This window comes from Marmota marmota, unplaced genomic scaffold, assembly GCF_001458135.2.
Source record: "Marmota marmota marmota unplaced genomic scaffold, marMar, whole genome shotgun sequence".
NCBI lineage: Eukaryota > Metazoa > Chordata > Mammalia > Rodentia > Sciuridae > Marmota > Marmota marmota.
The window spans coordinates 928987-948269 of record NW_026000229.1 but is presented as its reverse complement, the minus strand read 5'-3'; the positions used below and the strand labels follow the sequence as shown (position 1 = coordinate 948269).

Here is a 19283-nt window from a genome sequence, read left to right as displayed (position 1 = left end):
AGCTTCAAAAGGAAAAAAAATTGAAATTGAAAAATTGAGAAGCCCAGACTTTCCAAAAAATTACCAACATAATTGCTATAGTTTGGGTACATATTCCACAAAGACCCATCTAGTAAAGGTTTGGTGACCAATCTATGGCATTTTGGGTGGCAGTTAGGCTATCAGGGGCATGTACTTGAAGGGATTATTGGAACCCTGGCCCTTCATCTTTCTCTTTCTTTTGATTCCTGGACAACATGAGGTAACAACCTCCTTCCTCATGCACTCTCTACCACATTGTGCTGCCTCACCACAAGTCCAAAGGTAAGGGGGCAAAGATATCATGGACTAAAACCTCTGAAACCATTAGCCAAAACAAACCTTTCCTCTTTTTAAGTTGATTTATCTCAGTGATAAAAAGCTTAACTAAACTTTTGTAACTGTGATGGAAAGCTTAACTAAACTTTTACAAAATATTATGTCACCAAAAAGAGGAAATAAATCCATCAAAAATTATTGAACATCTACTGCATACTAGGCTCCATGCTTGAATGAAAAACTATTCTAATGAAAACACACTTGACAGAAAAACAAATCAGATATGGTTCTCCTAAGAAGATTATATATACATAAACACACACACACACACACACACACATTCATACATACATAAAGATAATTAAAACCATAAGACCTTATACAATTACCAAAAAAATCATAACAAAAAGAAGTAATGAAAGCTTACAGTGAAAGGAAAAAAAAAAAGCCAAAGAGAAAACATACATCCACATGCAGACAGAATACATAAGATCTCTCTGAGCAGCTTGGCCAAATACTGACTGTATGTACCTTTTTTTAAAGAGAGAGTGAAAGAGGGAGAGAGAATTGTCTTAATATTTATTTTTTAGTTTTAGGCGGACACAACATCTTTGTTTTGACACAACATCTTTGTTTTGTACGTGGTGCTGAGGCTTGAACCCGGGCCGCACGCATGCCAGGCGAGCGCGCTACCGCTTGAGCCACATCCCCAGCCCCTGACTGTATGTACTTAAGAAAGTCACCTTCACTTCCTGAGAACAATGCCTCCACAGAACAATAAGCACACTGAGTGAATAATGGTGAAATGTTGCTAACTTCCTCAACCTGAGAACCAGCCACAAACTCCGTGAATGGAAGTTCCACAGATCCACCCTACTCCAATTCAGTAGCTGATGAAGGCAACCAGGTTGGATGCCTTCCACCAGAGGCTTCAGGGTGACAGTGCTGACAACTGACATGAGCAAGTACCTTCTTTATTTTAGGCATAACACTAAGAGTTTACCCTCAGGAAAACTCAATGCCCTCACAATGACTCTGTATTATTATAGAGGAGAAATTCATGTTCAACGATTCAGTAGTTTTTCCAAAAATTATCAGCAAGTCAGCTTTCACAGTTAGGATTTATGCCAGGGATAGTTGGCTTCAGAGACAAAAGACATTTACACACACACACACACACATACACACACAAACACACACACACATACACACAGTATTGTCAGCTTTTCACCACTATAATGAAGCACCTGATACAAGCTACTTATGAAGAAGAAGAGGTTTATTTAGCACACAGAGTAGGACATTTAAGTGCATAGCGCTAGCATTATGGGGGGAGGGGGGAATACAGGAACATCAAGTGATCATATTCTCCTAGCACCAAAAAGAGCTAGGTGGGCCAACTCAAACTTTTATTAAAACCCTCTTGTGGGAGAACTACTAAGAAGTTCCATGAGAACTACCTTCCAAAGGCATGCCCCAGGGACCTAAGGATCTTTCCAAGGGTTCCACCACCTCCCAACACACCATTCTGGGGACCAAGACTTCAATCTCAGTTTTTTGGGGGACTCTTGCAGGGCACAAACTATATTCAAACCTTAGCATACACTACTCATATTGTTCTCCTAGTTTAACTTTCAGATTACCCAGATCATTAACCAATTGATTACCAATAATGTCACCCAAATTACAACTAATAGACACTGGAACTTAATAATTTTTTTTTTCATTTAGAATGTGCATTGGCATGGAATTTTTCATCCCTCAATGAAAAAACTGCTTTCTAGCTTTCATTCATTTCAGTATTTTCTAAAATTATCCTAATTGTGAGGTCAATATGAAATAATCTCCTAAAAGGATTTCACCCAACTACTAGTTTGATGATTGAAGCAAGTCATTTTGACCTCTTGGATTATTTTCTAGGTTTTGGTCTTGGAAGTCCCTGTTATCTCAATCTAAATATTTCTTAAATCTAAATTCTAATTTATTAAATTACATTAAAAATCCACAGTTATTTTTCAGATCTCAAAATTTGTTGCTCTAAATTCCAAATTATTATATTACATATCCAATGAAAAAATAGAAATGTGATTATTATTTATTTATTTTATTTTAATTGGTACATTATAATTATACATATTTATTTATTTTAATTTGTACATTATAATTATACATAATAGTGGGATTCATTATACAATATTTCTACATGACCATAACAATTTGATCAATATCATTCCCAGTACCTTCCCTATCCCTCCCCTCCTCCTATTTTCTCTTCAATTATTTAAATTAATACTACCAAACTGAAGACAATCCTGATACACTGCTCTGTAAAATAAAGCAAAATATGCAAGCCTTGCTTTCTATTGTACTTCAGTTTCTACCATACCTGCATAAATTCCCTCCCTCACCCCCCAAAATAACCATTGCTGAGACAATTTAACCATCTACAGGAAAATTCCTTCTCTTTTCCATAGTGCTTGCTCTTGTTACAGAAACTCTTGTATCACTCAGAGTATTAAAAAACATGCCTCTAATTTCAGTGACTTAATGCAATAAAACTTTATTACTAGCTTTGGTAGCCTAATGTTGGTAGTTGACTAATGGCTTCCATGCAGTGATCCAGGGACTCACTCTCTTTCCATTTTGTGACTCTGTCTCCTCCTTTTGGGGATCAGAATCCTCTGAATTCAGGTAGTAGAGAAAAGATCACCAGTTTTCTGAGCATCAGGGCTTGGAATCGACATTTATTCCTTACATTTTCATGGCTCTACTAAGATAAAGACCTGAGAAAGAGAATCTCTGAAAGAGCAACCAAGTTTCAGAAACAACTGCATAACATGACACGGAAGAAAGCTGGACATCCCATTCATTTGTAAGAAAGTTAAATGGGGATTCCACCTCTTGGGTCCCCTTCTTCCTCTGGGAGAAGTCTTTTCTGCTGTCCTTTAATAAAGCCTCTACTTTCCACTCTAAAAAAAAAAAAAAGAAAGAAAGAAAAGAAAAGAAAGTTAAATGGCCTTGATCTAGTATAGGAGCTGCAGAGTGGCATGAAGAGGCCCAAAGTTTCCAAATATTCAATGTGCTACTGCAGGACATTGACCGCCTCTCAGACAGTCCCACGATATGGCTATCACAGGATTCCTGGCCATGGACAACACTGAATCAAAATTTCTGGATTAGATTCACATCTTCCACATTTTGGTAGATAATTGTTAGGTTGTACCTGCACCAGAGGAGTTGTACCTATTTTCTTTCTTTCTTTTTTTTTAAATTAGTTATACATGACAGTAGAATGCATTTATGCACTTTGATATATCATACATAGATGGAATATAATTTCTCATTTTTCTGAGTGTACCTGTTGTAGAATCACACTGGTCAAGCAGTCACATAGATACATAAAGCAATAATGTCTGTTTCATTCTACTATCCTTCCTAAACCTACATCCCCTCCCCACCCCTCCCTTCACTTCCCTCTACCTAGTCTAAGGTAACTCTATTCTTCTCTAGTGTCCAACCATCCTTATTGTGAATTAGCATCCACATATTAGAGAAAACATTCAGCTTTTTTCTTTTGGGGGTTGGCTTATTTCATTTAACATGATATTCTCCAACTCCATCCATTTACTGGAAAATGCCATAATTTCATTCTTTTTAAAGACTGAGTAATATTCTATTGAAAATATATACCACATTTTCTTTATCCATTAATCCATTGAAGGACACATAGGTTGGTTCTATAGTTTAGCTATTGTAAATTGAGCTGCTATAAACATTGACATGACTGCATTACTGTAGTATATTGATTTTAAGTCTTTTGGGTAAAAACCAAGGAGTGGGATAGCTGTGTCAAATGGTGGTTCCATTCCAAGTTTTCTGAGGAATCGCCATACTGCTTTTCATAGTAGTTGTACCAATTTGCAATCCCACCAGCAATGTACGAGTGTATCTTTTTCCCCACATCCTCACCAACATTTATTGTTGCCCGTATTCTTGAGGATAATCATTCTGACTGGAGTGAGATGAAATTTTGTAGTTTTGATTTGCATTTCTCTAATTGCCAGAAATGTTGAACACTTTTTGATATATTTGTTGATCAATTGTGTTTCTTCTGTGAAGTGTCTGTTCAGTTCCTTAGCCTATTTATTGACTGGGCTATTTGTTTTTTTGGTGTTCAGTTTTTTGAGTTCTAGAGATTAATATTCTAGAGATTTATTGGAGGTACATATAGTAAAGCTTTTCTCCAAATCTGTAGGCTCTCTTCTCACATTATTGATTGTTTCCTTTGCTAAGAAGAAGCTTTTTAACTTGAATCCATTCCATTTATTGATCCTTGACTTTACTTTCTTGCGCTTTAGGGGTCTTGTTAAGGAAGTCAGATCCTAGGCTGACATGGTGCAGATTTGGGCCTACTTTTTCTTCTGTTAGGTGCAGGGTCTCTGTTCTAGTGCCTAAATCTTTGATCCACTTTAAGTTGATTTTTGTGCAGGGTGAGAGATAGAATTTCAATCTCATTTTGCTACATATGAATTTCTAGTTTTGCCAGCCTATTTTTATTGTTTAAATTTGTCACCTTCCTCAACTTAATAGGGATATTTTAGCAATGTTTTAAATTGTGTTGAGGGCTGGGGGTGTAGTTTAGTGGTAGAGCGCTTGCCTTGCATTTGGAAGTGCTAAGTTCAATTCCCACACCATTAAATAAGCAAATAAATTGTGTTGCCATGGTACCAGAAAGGCAAACTCCCTCCCTGACCCCATTTATTGACCAATCAGAGCTCCTCTCTCCTTATCCCTCCATCCATATCCTTGGTCCCTTTTCCTATGGGTGTTTCATGGCTGGTTCAGTTCATTAGTAAAGTAAGAGTAATCATCATTTCCTATCAAACATTTTCTTACAGTCTGTGACTGACTGTTGATCTTCTATATAGGCATTTCATCCCACAAGTGCTTGAAATCCTTAAGAATTCTTTCATCATACATACAATTAAAAGTCTTAAAGAATAAAAATCTCTTAATCCATCCACCTTCATTAACTTTTGTTTAGGATGATTCTGCCCCTTCAATCTGATAATGTCATGATGCCTTTAGATATGTCTAATGTTTTCATAGAAGTATCCATGTTTATGTGTGAGAAGCAGTTCCAGAACAATATTGATTTTACAAAAAAAAAAAAAAGTTAATTAAAATTGCTTTGTCATAAACACGTTTAGGAAATCCTGACAATCTCCCTCTCCAATCAAGTCTTACAAGTTCCTAACAGCTTCTTTTTTCCTACATACTTCCCTATACTTGATATTTTCACACTTTTGCTGTTTGGTCAAATTCTGACTGTAAACCAGAAATACTAAGATCTTTTTCAAATGCTTTTTAGCCATGGGCTTCCTCTCAATAAAAGGGCCTTCTCATATCAACTTCTCCCTTTTATATTGCAGTGTTTGCCTTATTGTATTTCAATGTGTATTTCCCTATCTATGTACATACAATAACAATCTTTTTTTCATTTCATTATGGGTCATAAATGTTTCTCTCTCAAATAGAGGTTCTTTTCACTTTTTTATTTTTCTTTTTTCCTGCAGCATAAAAGTTGTTATAATAATGCAATAAGTGGATTTTTTCCCCCTTCATGGCTGTCTAGGCTTTGCTTTAATAACATAGTCTACAAGATCTTAAAATAAGGAGTCTCAAAGGCCTCTTGTCCCCAAAGATCCCCTACTGGAGATTTCATCCATTCAGTTTTTGTTCTTAAAATTAAAACTAATCTAAATGAAAAAAATTCAGTCGTATCCTTAAACTACGACTGGAAAATGCTAGTTCTAATAGTTACCCTTAGCATCAAACGTGGGGATCTGAGACTTGCAAAATATTCTCATAACTTGGTGGTTCTTTTCCCCTTATTTTTTGAACCATGTAAACTATTCTTTTTCAAATTGCACCGCAGAACCTTTTAACGGAGATATTTGGACATTGAGGCCAGGGTGCAGGCTCCTGCAGGACGGGATCTGAGAAAATCAAGAGCCTGCCGCTTACCAGGGCCGGCTGCCGGCACTGGGTGCTGGCTGAACCACACGCGGATCAACACCATCTTCTGTGTTTACCCGCGGAACCCAGCACAAGCTGCTTGAATGCTGAGAGCCCGCGCAAGCGCAGGAAACAGATCTGGCACCGGAGGCGGAGTCGACCGTGGGAGGCGGAAGCAGATGCATCTCATTCAATTGATTCAGACAGGAAAGCTTCACTATCGGTTCCCACATGGTCTAGCGGTTAGGATTCCTGGTTTTCACCCAGGCGGCCCGGGTTCGACTCCCGGTGTGGGAACACGCAGTTCTTTTAAACTTAAAGCCACTTTAGCAATGCTACTGAAAAATACTTGTTGAAAGAACTCACATTGTTCCGAAGATTCGCGCTCAGGAGTTTCCGACCTAAAATCCGAGTAACCACTTTTACTTTAATCTTCCATGTAATTCATTAAAAATTTTCCTTTAAGTGATATTATTTAGTGGTTACACTATTAGACAAAGCAATTCCTGTTCTAGCCAATTCAGAATTCCTTATGCTCCCACTGTTTTCTGCACAGCTGAAAGCAACATGTTGAACAGGATGGAGGGATGCGGAGAGGCCTGAAGAGCTGGTATTCTGAAGCTGCTCAAATTGAGTACTCAAGGGAGTGGGGGCAGTGCTTTTTGAAGCAGAAACCACTAGCGCTGAGATATATAAAGAAGTGAGCTTTCTTCACGAAGAAATATAGCTTTAGCAGAGGATTGCATAGGAAAAGAGGGTGAGAGGAAACCAGACCCCTTCGCCTACTCACTTCTGCCAAGTAATACACAGGGAAACTGAGGCATGCAATCAGCCTCTAGATAGAGTCATGCTTGTGGTTAGGTTGAGGTCTACGCTCCTATCGAAGTCAAAATTTCAGACACTAAAAGGGCTTGAAAACTTCGCTTCGAAGCCATTTCTAGAATGGAATTCAAATATTTATCTCTGTATTTAGGGAACGCCGTGGTTAATGCATATCCAGAAGATCTTCAAACAGCACTTTCAAAAGTTGTCTGAACCTCTCCTGGGCTCTACTAAATAATGTGACCAACTTTATGGTACTCCAATTGCTGATATCTTCAGCTTGATTTGGAAATTAAAAAAAAAAAAAAAAAAAGCTGAGAAAGTGAGAATCTAAACCACGGAGAATCCAGATAGTTCATAAACCGGTAGCATGAGTTGCAGGCAAAACTAAGATTTTATTTTGAATAAGTCGTACTGTTCACACAGAGTCATACAGCCTCTTTTACTCGACTGAGTATTAATTCTAGAATCTCAGCTTGTAATTTATAGGTTTTTATATTGGAGTCCATAGAAGATTTAACTACAAAGATCATCTGAGTCTTATTTTTTATTTAGCGTTACTGGGTATTGAACGCAGGGGCCCTCTACCACTGAGCTACATCCCCAGCCCTTTTTATTTTTTAATTTGAGACAAGGTCACCCTAAATGGCCCAGGCTGGCATTGAATTGCAATCCTCCTCCCTCAGCCTCACTAGTCATAGGGACTTCAAGCATCATTTGGGTCCTTCAGAAATTTTTGTTTCAGCCATCATCCATTATGTGACATATGATAAATTCTTTTAGTATTTAGGTCCAAAAAGTGCCCTTCATAAATACCTCTCAGACTGGTTGCCTTCTCTCCATTCCCACTCTCACTACCAGACTCCAGGGTTGATTTTGGCCAGAATTTCCAAGAAAGCCACACCCAAGACTGGCTGTAGTGATAAAGAGAGAATTTTGCATACTACCTTGAGAAAAAGTGAGAATGTTTCATTTGTTTTAGATCATATCATCAGGCTAGCCTGAATTAATGTCATGTTGTTATATAGAAGTGAAATGTAGGTGTGAGACTGGGAATGGATACTACTAGCCCAAAGAGTGGACTTCTGCAGTCATCCTCTTGCTTGCTCTTATCTACTTTCATATCCTATCTATTGTTTGGGAGCATTAGATCTCTCCAAACCATATTTCTCAGACTCCCTTTCCAGCAGACTTCTGATACACTTCTGATACCTGCCTATGGGAAGTTCTATGGAAGATTAATGTATGTCACTTAAAAGCAGAGTCTTTTTCAATGCTTCTAATAGTGTCTTTGGTCATCCCCTGGTGGCTGCCAGAAACCAGAGGCATTCGTGATTCTGTCATGGGTTGCTGTCAGCTATGAGCCACTAGTAGTGGCAGCAGTGGGCTGCTGTGGGCTCCAGTAGCCCTGGAAGTTTCAGCAGCACATAAATAGATTTGGCAGTGGTGGTTCCAATGGCAATGCCCAAAAGGAACCACATAAAATGAGCTCCTGCCTTGAAGCAATACCATCCTTTTCTTTTAGTTCCTTTCAGCCCAGAGTAGTATCATCTGTGGTTGCAAATATCTGAATAATCAAACCGTTATCCTCTTTTGCTCCTCTAGCCCCAACTTTGCAAAATGTGTAACAATTCCCTCAATTAGATTTCCTGTTTGAACTATCTGTTCTCTTGTTCAGACTAATACAAGTGTTATTATCATGTGGTTTCATCTACCATTATGTTCTCAGTATTACTGACTTATATTTTGGAGGGCAAGGCACACAATCATGCCACATGTCAGGACAAGTTCTTGTAATAATATTTCAGCTGAGACCTGAAAGATGAGTTAGCAAGGCGAAGGGGTGCATAAATGTACATAAGCCAGATTATTCTCAAAATCTTTTTGCCTTTTGCACTGGTCAAGTAGATGAGTTACTAATTAGGTCCTTGAAAAGACAAATTCTGCATTTTTTAAATCTTTGTTGGTGGCATTAATCTCTAACTCTCCCTGGATATAGCACCACTTTTGCTTTATTATTTTGTCAAGAAGGGGGAGGGTGGTCCAGGGCTACCATTTGTCATTTTTTAACCATAGCAGTCCTCATTCCAAGATTCAGGGAGCAATAAGATAAAGTCAGTGACCAAGGGTATACATGTACATGCATTGTACATTACAGAATTAGTTGGATCCACAAACTCAATGGAACCACTTTGAGACAGACTTAAACCAAAATTTCATTGATCTCTTAAGCTCCAAAGGGTTGCACAAAAGTATTGGAAGACAGGAGTAAGAAATAACCACAACAATAATAATTCTGAGCTTCCTTAATGCAGGAAAGTATCCATGTTAAATAAAATAAAAAAAAAAAACAGTGTAAGTTCACAGGACAAATGGCCATATGGCCTCAAGTCCTCTGGAGGAAAGGTTATTGTGGTGGTTGGGTATCTACAATGTATTCTTGTGGCAATGGAGAAGAGTCTTGTGGTAATGGATCCAGTCTATTCTTCCTTCAGTGTGATTCTGGACTGTGAACTGATTCAGCTATTGGTACTAGATGACAAGCAATGTCTCCCTATTGCAGAGACTAAATCAGGTTTCTGAACACCAAAACTTGAGTTTTTAAGTTATATAAATTGAAAAATATATGCCAGTTAGTGGAATACCATTTGTTATATTCCTCAGATACCTCTGCCAAAGATTCGTGTTTCTCTAGCAATGCTTCCATAACTGATTGTACCTTATTCCTACTAGCCTTACTACTTGGATTGTCACTCTGGATTGAATCATGATCTCCTGTGATTTTTTTTTTTTTTTTGCACCAACCCTGGCAATGAAAGACTGCTACCATTTTTTTTTTCAAGCAGCTGAGGGATCTTTTCACCAATGTATTTCTTAATAATTAATGAAGGGAGTATTTTCTGGGCCTTTCCGGGACATGTAGAGAATGAGCAAATTTGTGGTTCCAATTAAAAATTGTGTAAAATGACTATTTGACTAAGCCTTTAAAAACCTTGGTCCATCTTATACCATGAATACACGGCATTACATCCTCGTGAAGGTAGGCCACTGTGAGCCCAAGTTTCAGTCAACTAATGAAGAAAATGGGGAATTAGAACCACTCCAAGACACTCAAACAAACATGTGCAATCCATATTGACAAGTTTGGCCCAGTCCAATGTTATCTCCTGCCTCTTTTGCCTCACCATCTTAGAATCCATTCTCACAAAACTTTTCTAGCTTCCTTAAACATAAATTGACATAATCTCACAGGTATTCCAAAGTACATACTATCTCATGCTGGGTTAGATTTTAGACTTGATATCCTGAACTATTCTTGTTTTAAATCTGGAGATATTGCAGGGTGGTGAATGTAGGCCTGGTATAGAATGGGCATCCCCTTTGGTAAGGTAACTGTGATGGGAAAGATCCACATGGAGTACCGTGGTGTGGGAAACATGGTCTGCAACATTGGCATCACCCAGGAGCTTGCTGTAAATGCAGGACTCAGGCCAATTCCAAGAACCACTGAGTCAAAATGTTCATTTTAACAAGAACTTCAGGTGATTCTTATGCATATTAAAGTCTGAAAATCACTGATAAAGACCTCAAGCAAGAGAAGACTATTTTCCTCAGATGAAAAAAGATGCTGCTTCAATCGTCAAGAGAAGGTTCAGGGAAATTTGGAGCTTTGTAATTCTCAGTTTCAACTCAGGCAGCTCAAATATTCCCATCAAATATTTCCATTACATTTTGTGGAGATCTATTCTTTCTTAATCTGTGCCTTCACTTTCACTTAATTGATTTGGACAGGCTGTGAATCTAACCCATACTGTAATTCTGTAACTTACAGAACCAAATCATGGGCTTGGATTTCAGCTGTGTATCTTATTTCTCGAAGTTGCGGGAATAATGGATTGTCTGAGGGCCATGATAAAAGAGATCTAGTCCTTTGAAAATATTTTGAGTTGAAAGTTTAGAGCCTTACGTAATTCATTTTCTTTCTATAAACTCTCCAGTGCAGCCAAAACTAGCCAATCCAGCATCACCATAGTTTCTTATAGTATCCTTTGGTCCCAATACTTTATCTTCAATGACCCTGCCTTTATCTTGAATAATTCCAGGTTATAATTTAAATAAATATTTTGCTGCAACAACTGTGAACTACCAGTAGCTCAGTTTTTACAAATAATGAAGTCATTGCTCTGTTTATGCCCAAGGAAAGATAATCAATCTCCAATTTTCTTCTTTGAGAGTCTGTTCCCCAAGGATGTTGTTGATTACAAAAAACCACATCAATAGATGTCTAGCCAGAAAATCAGGACACATTTTAGTTTTTGTTTATTTGTTTTGCTGTGCTTGGAATCAAATCAAGGGCCTTATGCATGCGAGGCAAATATTCTACCACTGAGCTATACCCTAATAAAGGAAAGGACATGGAGCAAAGAAAGTGGAGGTGGCATTAAAAAAAAAAAAAAAAAAACTTAGGCACATCTGATGCTGACATTGTTTGATCCTGCAGATAATAACTTCTGGAACTTCCTAGGCTGCTAATTTTGCAGCTCAGCCACTCTGTGGTAGCCACTGTAGAAGCATGCCACACACTGCCTCAGTTCCTATAACTGCCTAGGCTGATGGACACCTTCTATTATTACCTCTCTTGAGAATGCCAGAGATGCTAAAATCTGGAGGCAATCATGATGGCAGAAAACAGAAGAAAAAATTTGCTATTCCTTCTACTATCCAATCTCCCATCAGTGCTTAAATTGACAGAATCTAATCAGAAACTAGCTGACCATATGAACTGGCAATGTCTATCAGATTACAGCCTTCTGAAATATAGAGCAGAGGGAATAATCCCAATATTTATCATATTTATTACTAATGCTTATTAACCTACTGGTCTTCTCTGAAACTGGAAGTTATAGGTTTGTAGTCTACATTTTAAAAAAACTGTTCCCAAAACATTCTTGTTTAAAAACCAACACCCTGCTTTGCTCACAATTCAGGAAGGGATCAGAAACGTGGTTTTGCTGTTGCATCTAACACCCACCACAGTCCCTTGTTTGACTGATTGAGCAGATAGTTGGGTTGGGCTGAGACTGGTACCTTACCACATGGCTTTTCATTCTCTAGGGCTTCTCCACACATCATGGACTTTTCAAGCATGGTGACCTCAGAGTAGTTGCACACCTTACATTGTACTGGCTTGCAACAGAAAGGAAGCAGGAGTAAACACTCTTAAAAGTTAGGCTCAGAACTGGCCTAGTGTCACTTGTGCTTTATTTCATTGTGCAATGTAGTTCCAAACCTGCATATTTTAAAGGGGGTGGAGAACTTCACCTCTCAGTAGGGGAGCAAATGGCTTATTTTAAGTACAAAAGGGCCCTGATTTACAATGGATCCACACAATTCTTTTCTTAGCTTTATGATGGCACAAAAGTGATATGCATTCATAAAATACACACTTCTAGTTTTGAATTTTTATCTTTTCAAAGGATGGTAATATCTGGTGCAATCCTTTTGATGCTGAAAGTGGCAGTGAGCTTCAGCTCCCAGTCAATCACATAACAAAAAGAAACAATTGATATTCTTAAGTGCACTGTTCTGCTAACTAGGATGTTCATGAAGGCACATGTATTAAATGTATTTTTTTCTAATATTTTCAATTTACAGTGGGTTCATGGGAACATAACCCCATCATAAATCAAGGAGTATCTGTAAACAGTGAATATTTGTTGAATGCAAACTTTGACTATAAACTGTAACTTCCCTTTTTCTAAAAACCTGTCATGCAAGTTGATTTTCTGGATGCAGGTGTACACCTTGGTATCCTGGTGGGACCTAAAACGAACAAAGCATGGACCTACATTAAAAGCAAAAGATACCATCGACATTTGCAAGATGGACCAGGACAACAGAGATACTGGAAACTGCTCAATTACAAAGTATCAACACGTTCCACCTGGTCCAGCAAATTCTTCCACCCATAGTCTCTGTTATAGAAATCAACCTTCCAGTTTTCTCTTACCCCAGACTGCTAAAATGTCTTGGCTACCAGCCAATGAAGAAAGCCAAAAGAGCATTCCTCCTGCTTCCTTATTGGTCAATCTTTAATAAAACTCCTTCTTTTTGCAAAAACCTGTCATAGTATTAGTTTTTATGCATATTAACCCGTGAGCCTTTGCTTGGTATTGAATGGACAGATGAATGAAGTTCTGGAAATAGTAATTCTGCAGAAATATCCTTCCTTCTAGCAGGCAGTGCAATCCACAGAACCCATCCACTTTTCCCTATTCTTTGGCCACTAGGACCTTAAGAGTTAAACAATATGGCCAAGCACAATAACCATACGATACACAGTTTCTTAGTACTGTATCCTACTTCCTCTCTCAAGGCCCAATCTCCCTTTCACACTTTGAAAGTGCCTTCTGCAACTATGACCAATGGCTCTATTTGCAGCCTCAGTAAAGTAAACTTCAGTTTTGTTGATGAAGCAAAATGTGGATAAATAACAACCAAAAAAAGCAATTGACCTTTTATTGAAGCCATCTTTATTAAAAGGAATGAGTTCTTCCTAATGCTCCCTGAGGGAGGAGCAAAACAATTGAAATTATCTGGTGGCATATAATCTAAAGAGGGATAGTATTGGCTGTGACCCATTTTCCTTATATTTGCATAAACTGCAAAAACCCTAGATTTGCACCACCTGGTTCACCCTTACCATTTGAGTATCACATCTATATTTGTTTCACACCAGCATTTTTTTTAGTAAAAATAAATCATTCATGGTTATGTATTAACAATTTCTATAAATTATTTTAAAAGGAGGTTAATATTATATTCATATTAAGATGTACTAAATATACAAGGAGCATGTTACTCAACAGAAGACGTGAAGCCATAAACGTGCCCTGATGGTTAAGTTCTGAACTTCCTGGCATCATTGTCACACTGCTTTTGGCTTGGCTATTAGGTGCAAAACTCTGAAACACACATTCTTTTACATCCCCCAGATGGCAGAATCAGGTGAAAACATTTTATGCTGTTTAATATGTTCAGGGACATTTCTCAACCATGATGGAGCTATATACCCTCCCTAATGCCTGTTATAGCATAAAACCAAAAGCTCAAACAAGAAGCAGGTAATAATTATATTCTGAGTATTCAGCACTGCCCAGGGTGCTGTAGGCAACCCAAAGAAATGGCCCAATTCTTATTCCTTATGTTGTTTTTGTAAGGAGCAGTTGTTAAGGGGGGGGGAGTAAAAATATGGATAACTCATGCATTTATTTGCTGATTTACCCACTCTCACAAGGGAAAACCTGAGTAAGTTTGTCACCATCTTTGTTTCTTACAACTGACATCTAATCAATTTTGATGTTTCCTTGAGTTGATTATTTAAAGAGAACAATTTCTTCTTCCCCTTCTGCATTACCATGGCCTTGGATCCCAAGACAGCCCACTTAAACAATCAACCACTTCCCATTGGCTTTCTTGAACATCAAGGAGTATTTGGATTGCAAGGGTGCCTGGAAGCAGCCCCAAGACATCCTATATGATTTTCCAATAATAGGTCTATGAAGATTCTTACAGGGACACATGGTCAGAAACTCTCTTACTCCAACATGCAATTATGTCTCCTTCAATCAGATAACAAGCATCATAGCACCAACAGTAGGTTCCTGGGTTATGCCACCAGAGGTGGAGTCTGTACCCCCTACCAGGCAGTGGAATGACAGCCCTAGGATGATTGGTCCTCCTCTACCCACTGTCTTCTCTCCTCTCAACTCACTTGTCTCCCTTTCCCTCAACCACTGTTTCCATTCAGCTTAAAGATATATGACCTAACAGTAGAGAGCCTTATCTTAACAGTAATTGTTCCTAGAGAAGAGGACTGCATGAAAGGAAGAAGTCACCACCTGGAAGGGGCATGATCAGCATGACTGGTGGTATTTTTAGGTATCTTTTCCTGGAAATTCCATAATATTCTAAATATATTGCCATTTAGTGCTTTTCTGCTTTAGCTGTTGTCCTCATATCAACTCCTATCTTGAAAAAGTTGGAATCTGCCTGTTGATTTTGTCATGAAAATTATACAGGTGATAATCTCAACTGGTTTTGAGCATTTTTAGGAAGGGGACAAAATGAAAAGCAAAATATGCTAATGGAATGTGGAAACGGAAATGATCTTTCAAATACTTCTCTATGCTTTTCTGTATAATCTAAATACTATTTAATAACCAAGGGCTATCTTTACAGTTAGAGAAGGCTATGCTAACAAATTAGTGTATACCTCTTCTTCCTCTTCCTTTCCTCTTCCCTTCTTATGGGATGTCAGAGCACAAGTAGCACAAGAATGGCATCTGTGCAGACGGTGTTCCTTCATGGGGTTTGGGGTATGAACATGGTGAAAAGAAATTCCTCCTGGAGAAATGACCCAGCATGGGGTATCAGAGGCCACACAGATCAGAAAGTATGGCTGGGAGGGAGAGTTGTGGTAGAAAAGACAGGGGATGCTTTACACAACAGGATTAAACAAATAAAACAAATGATGGGAGATAAGTTTATTACTGTTAGAGAAAAGAGTTGCACACATGAAAAAGGGGAGCCAACTGCAATGAACGATGTTGTGGGATTGGATTGGTATTTGAGGTATTGGTGTGAACTCATGCTTTTCAATATAGATAGATGATAGACTAGGCATACGAAGATATAGATACACTATCTATATATAGTAATAAAGATGTAAGTCTGTGTGCACATTTGTACATACATTTGTTCCTTAGCTCCCTCCCCTGAGAGATCCTGACAGCATCAGCACCCCAATATCAATGAGCACACCTAGATCCTTTGTGTAATAAAGAATTTGGCCAAAGAGAAGATCTGGCCTTTGATTCCCAGCTTCTGGGATGTAACAGCGAGATTCTTGGAATGTTATACCTGATAGGATTGTGTTTCCTTGCCTAGGGGCCTAGGATCATATTGGATTACCTAAAACTGTGATTAGAGCGGAGACTAAACACATCCATATGATCTTCAGACAGGACTGGCCGTAAGAGAAAGAACAACAGGGTAATTTAGGATGAGGGTTTTGGGTCACACAATATCCGTTTATCTATAATCTAGATTAGTCACATAGGCAATCAATTAATCAAGCCTGCCTGAGGGCAGCCCCAATGCAAACGCTGGACAGGAAAGCTTGACAAGTTTCCCTTGATGGCAATCCTCCTATGAGTTACTATAGTAACACACCCTGATGACTCCATGGGGATAGGAAAGTGGAAGCTCTACATTGGTACTTAGTCTCTGTTTCTTCCCTAGACTGATTTTAATCTGTTTCCTTTCCCTATAATACACCGTATCATGAGAATAATAGCTTTTTGTGACTCTGTTAAGTTTAGTGAATTATTAAACCTGAGGGTGATTTTGCATACTCCTTTAACTTGCAATTGGTATAGAAATGAAGCGGTCTTGGGGGACTGTGTCCTCTAACTGACTGACTCTCATAGCCCACAGCTTAGCTTCTAAATAGGATGTTCCATTAAATGGAACCAGAACTCCTTAGAAAAAGAGCTGAACAAAGTGCAAGGGAAGGACAAATACAAGATGAGCTAAAGTATCTTTATATGACATAAAGCAAGAAAGTGCTCAAAGAAATGGGGGTGGGGTGGGGTAAGGGGGGTGGTGGAGATGCCAAAAAAGACACCAAAGCCAACCAAAGGGAAATCAGGGGCAACTTGTACATCAAAAGAAGTACAAGTACAAGGGGTTGGGACTGTGGCTCCGTGGTAGAGTGCTCGCCTAGCACGTGCCAGGCCCTGGGTTTGATCCTCAGCACCACATAAAAATAAATAAATAAAACAAAGGTATAAAAATTAAAAAAAAAAAAGTAACGATAGTAGTAGACCGTGATATTTTGTAAAAATAGGAAGCCATGACCCTGTAACAAATATAGATAAATAAGCCCAAAGTTTGAGTAGGAAGGGATACCAACATAATTTCAAAGTTCTCAGAAATCCTGAGGTTTCACTCTTGCAAATCTTATAAGTTTTACAGATGCCAGGAGAAGACACAAGTTACATGGGTGAAAAACAAATGACCTTATTACTCACTGCACAGCAGGTAGAATGAGCTTCATGTTTGTCTTATTTTCCCTGTGCCCCAAATTCAATTTCACTGACATGAAGTTTCCTAGATAGATGCAACATACACAGTGTCTTCACATTACTACCAAGAAACCCTGAAATTAGAAAATCCTAAATGTCTCTAATGGCCTTTCAACAAATTATCTTTGCCCTAGAATGGAACATTATCTTTATTTTACTAGATAGCAAACAATGCTTGACTCTATACCAGGAAGAAACAATATCTTTGTCTTATAAAGCTATTTTCTGTAACATTATTGAAAAAAATAAAGATTGGCCAGAATAGATGGTTGTTAGTGCCTCTCAGATGTACAGAAATGCAATACTTCCAACAAAAGTATCTCCAACAAGGAGCTATAGAACCACATAGGATAGTTGAGCCATCCTGGAATTGGGAGATTAAAGCAAACAATACAATGATAAGGATTTGGAGGGGAAAAAAAAAAACATCCAGCTCAGTACACTACAGATTGAAGCATATATAAGAAATGGGGTCTTACTACTCATGGCATTTAAAATTTGTTTCCCTATTCTCCTTTTAAACTGCTTTACTTTCTGTCTATGCCCTTTGGAGTTAGTCTAAGGTTATAAATAAAAACATCAAAAATCCCACTGCACCAAGTCAAGGCATCCAGGCCACGTGGATGCAGAACACTGGGTGGGTAGAGACCTGGAATTCATTCTCTGCTTGATGTCCTGTGGACATGTTCTCTCCATCATATTGTCCCCAATTCCCACAGCCATAGAGTCTGCACCTGTTCTTTTCCATGTGTATCAAAGCTGATTGTCTCGTTTAGACATTGCCTGTGAATTTTAATACCTGATAAAGTCCCTACTCAGCCTCCTGAAATAGGATGTTGAGAGCTCACAATACTGAAGTATCCTTCTGCTGACTGAAAGGAATTGGTTAACGAAGGAGAAATGTCTACAGATATAGATAAATATACACACACACATACTCACACATACATATATATTGGAGAATACATACAAAAATATGTACGATCATATACATGTTTACATGTATATGCATGTGTTTTCTTCTTACATAGCAGGCTTTAAAGCACACACGAGAAAGCAGCATTAATAGAAGTGATGTATTAAAAATTTTAAGCCGGTGATATTTTTGATGTTACACAACTGATTTCTTTGGTGGTGACTGCTATATTTTTAGCTGTGCTTTGATCACTCCTGCTGGAGACAGCTGTTTCCATGATCCACAAGAGTATGTGGTGCATACATCCATCCTGTGATTTTGAATAACCACGATCAGTCATCTTCCCCCACAGTGGAGTTTCACTCTCCAGTTGTTCTCGTCATTCTCTTATTAGTTATCCCAGTGTTGGAAAAACAAATCTGCAATCCAGGTTTCTCGCTTACCACATTAATCTATTATTCAATAATAAAGTTCCTTACAGAGCTGCATTAATTAAAAGCAAGTACCATAAGAAAATTGTCACTTCAAGTGTCACTTGTCACAACAACCTGATGTTCTTTTCTATCTGTCATTTTTAGAACTTTGGTTGCCCTGGTAACCCATAGCAGCTTTTATATATAGCACCACTTATATTCAGTTGGTTTATTTTCTTTCTTTCCTTTTTTTTTTTTTTTTTGGTACCATCAGGAAGACAAGCTGTTTTTCCTCCTTTTAACAAAGCTCATAATGTGGTGGAATAATCAGGCATAATGATAGGTTGATCCACAAAGGAATAGTACATGTTAAATGAAAAATTATTATCTTGCATCTGTATATTAAGATGCTCTGTTTGAAAAATAAAATTTCTAAGAAGCAAGTCCAGCTTTAATCTCCCAGGTACAGGCTCATTAGAAGTCTGTAGCTCTAGGATATAATTAGTATCTTGTAAAATAGCAGACAAACAAAACAACTGCAGGTTCAAGGTAAATTCAATATGTAGCTTTGAACTAGTCCCTTGCCAGGGGCTATGGAGCTCCCTGACACTGTGCAGGTATCTTTCGTGGTTCTCAGTGATTCCCATCCATTCCCCTGGAACCAACACC

The 19283-nt window shown here is 38.2% G+C and overlaps 1 non-coding gene across 1 annotated transcript; it reads left to right on the top strand.

Annotated features, from left to right (window-relative positions):
* Window positions 1-6540: 6540 nt before the first annotated feature.
* Window positions 6541-6612, top strand: Trnae-uuc. The gene has a single exon. It is a non-coding gene; the product is annotated as a tRNA-Glu (tRNA).
* Window positions 6613-19283: the final 12671 nt, after the last annotated feature.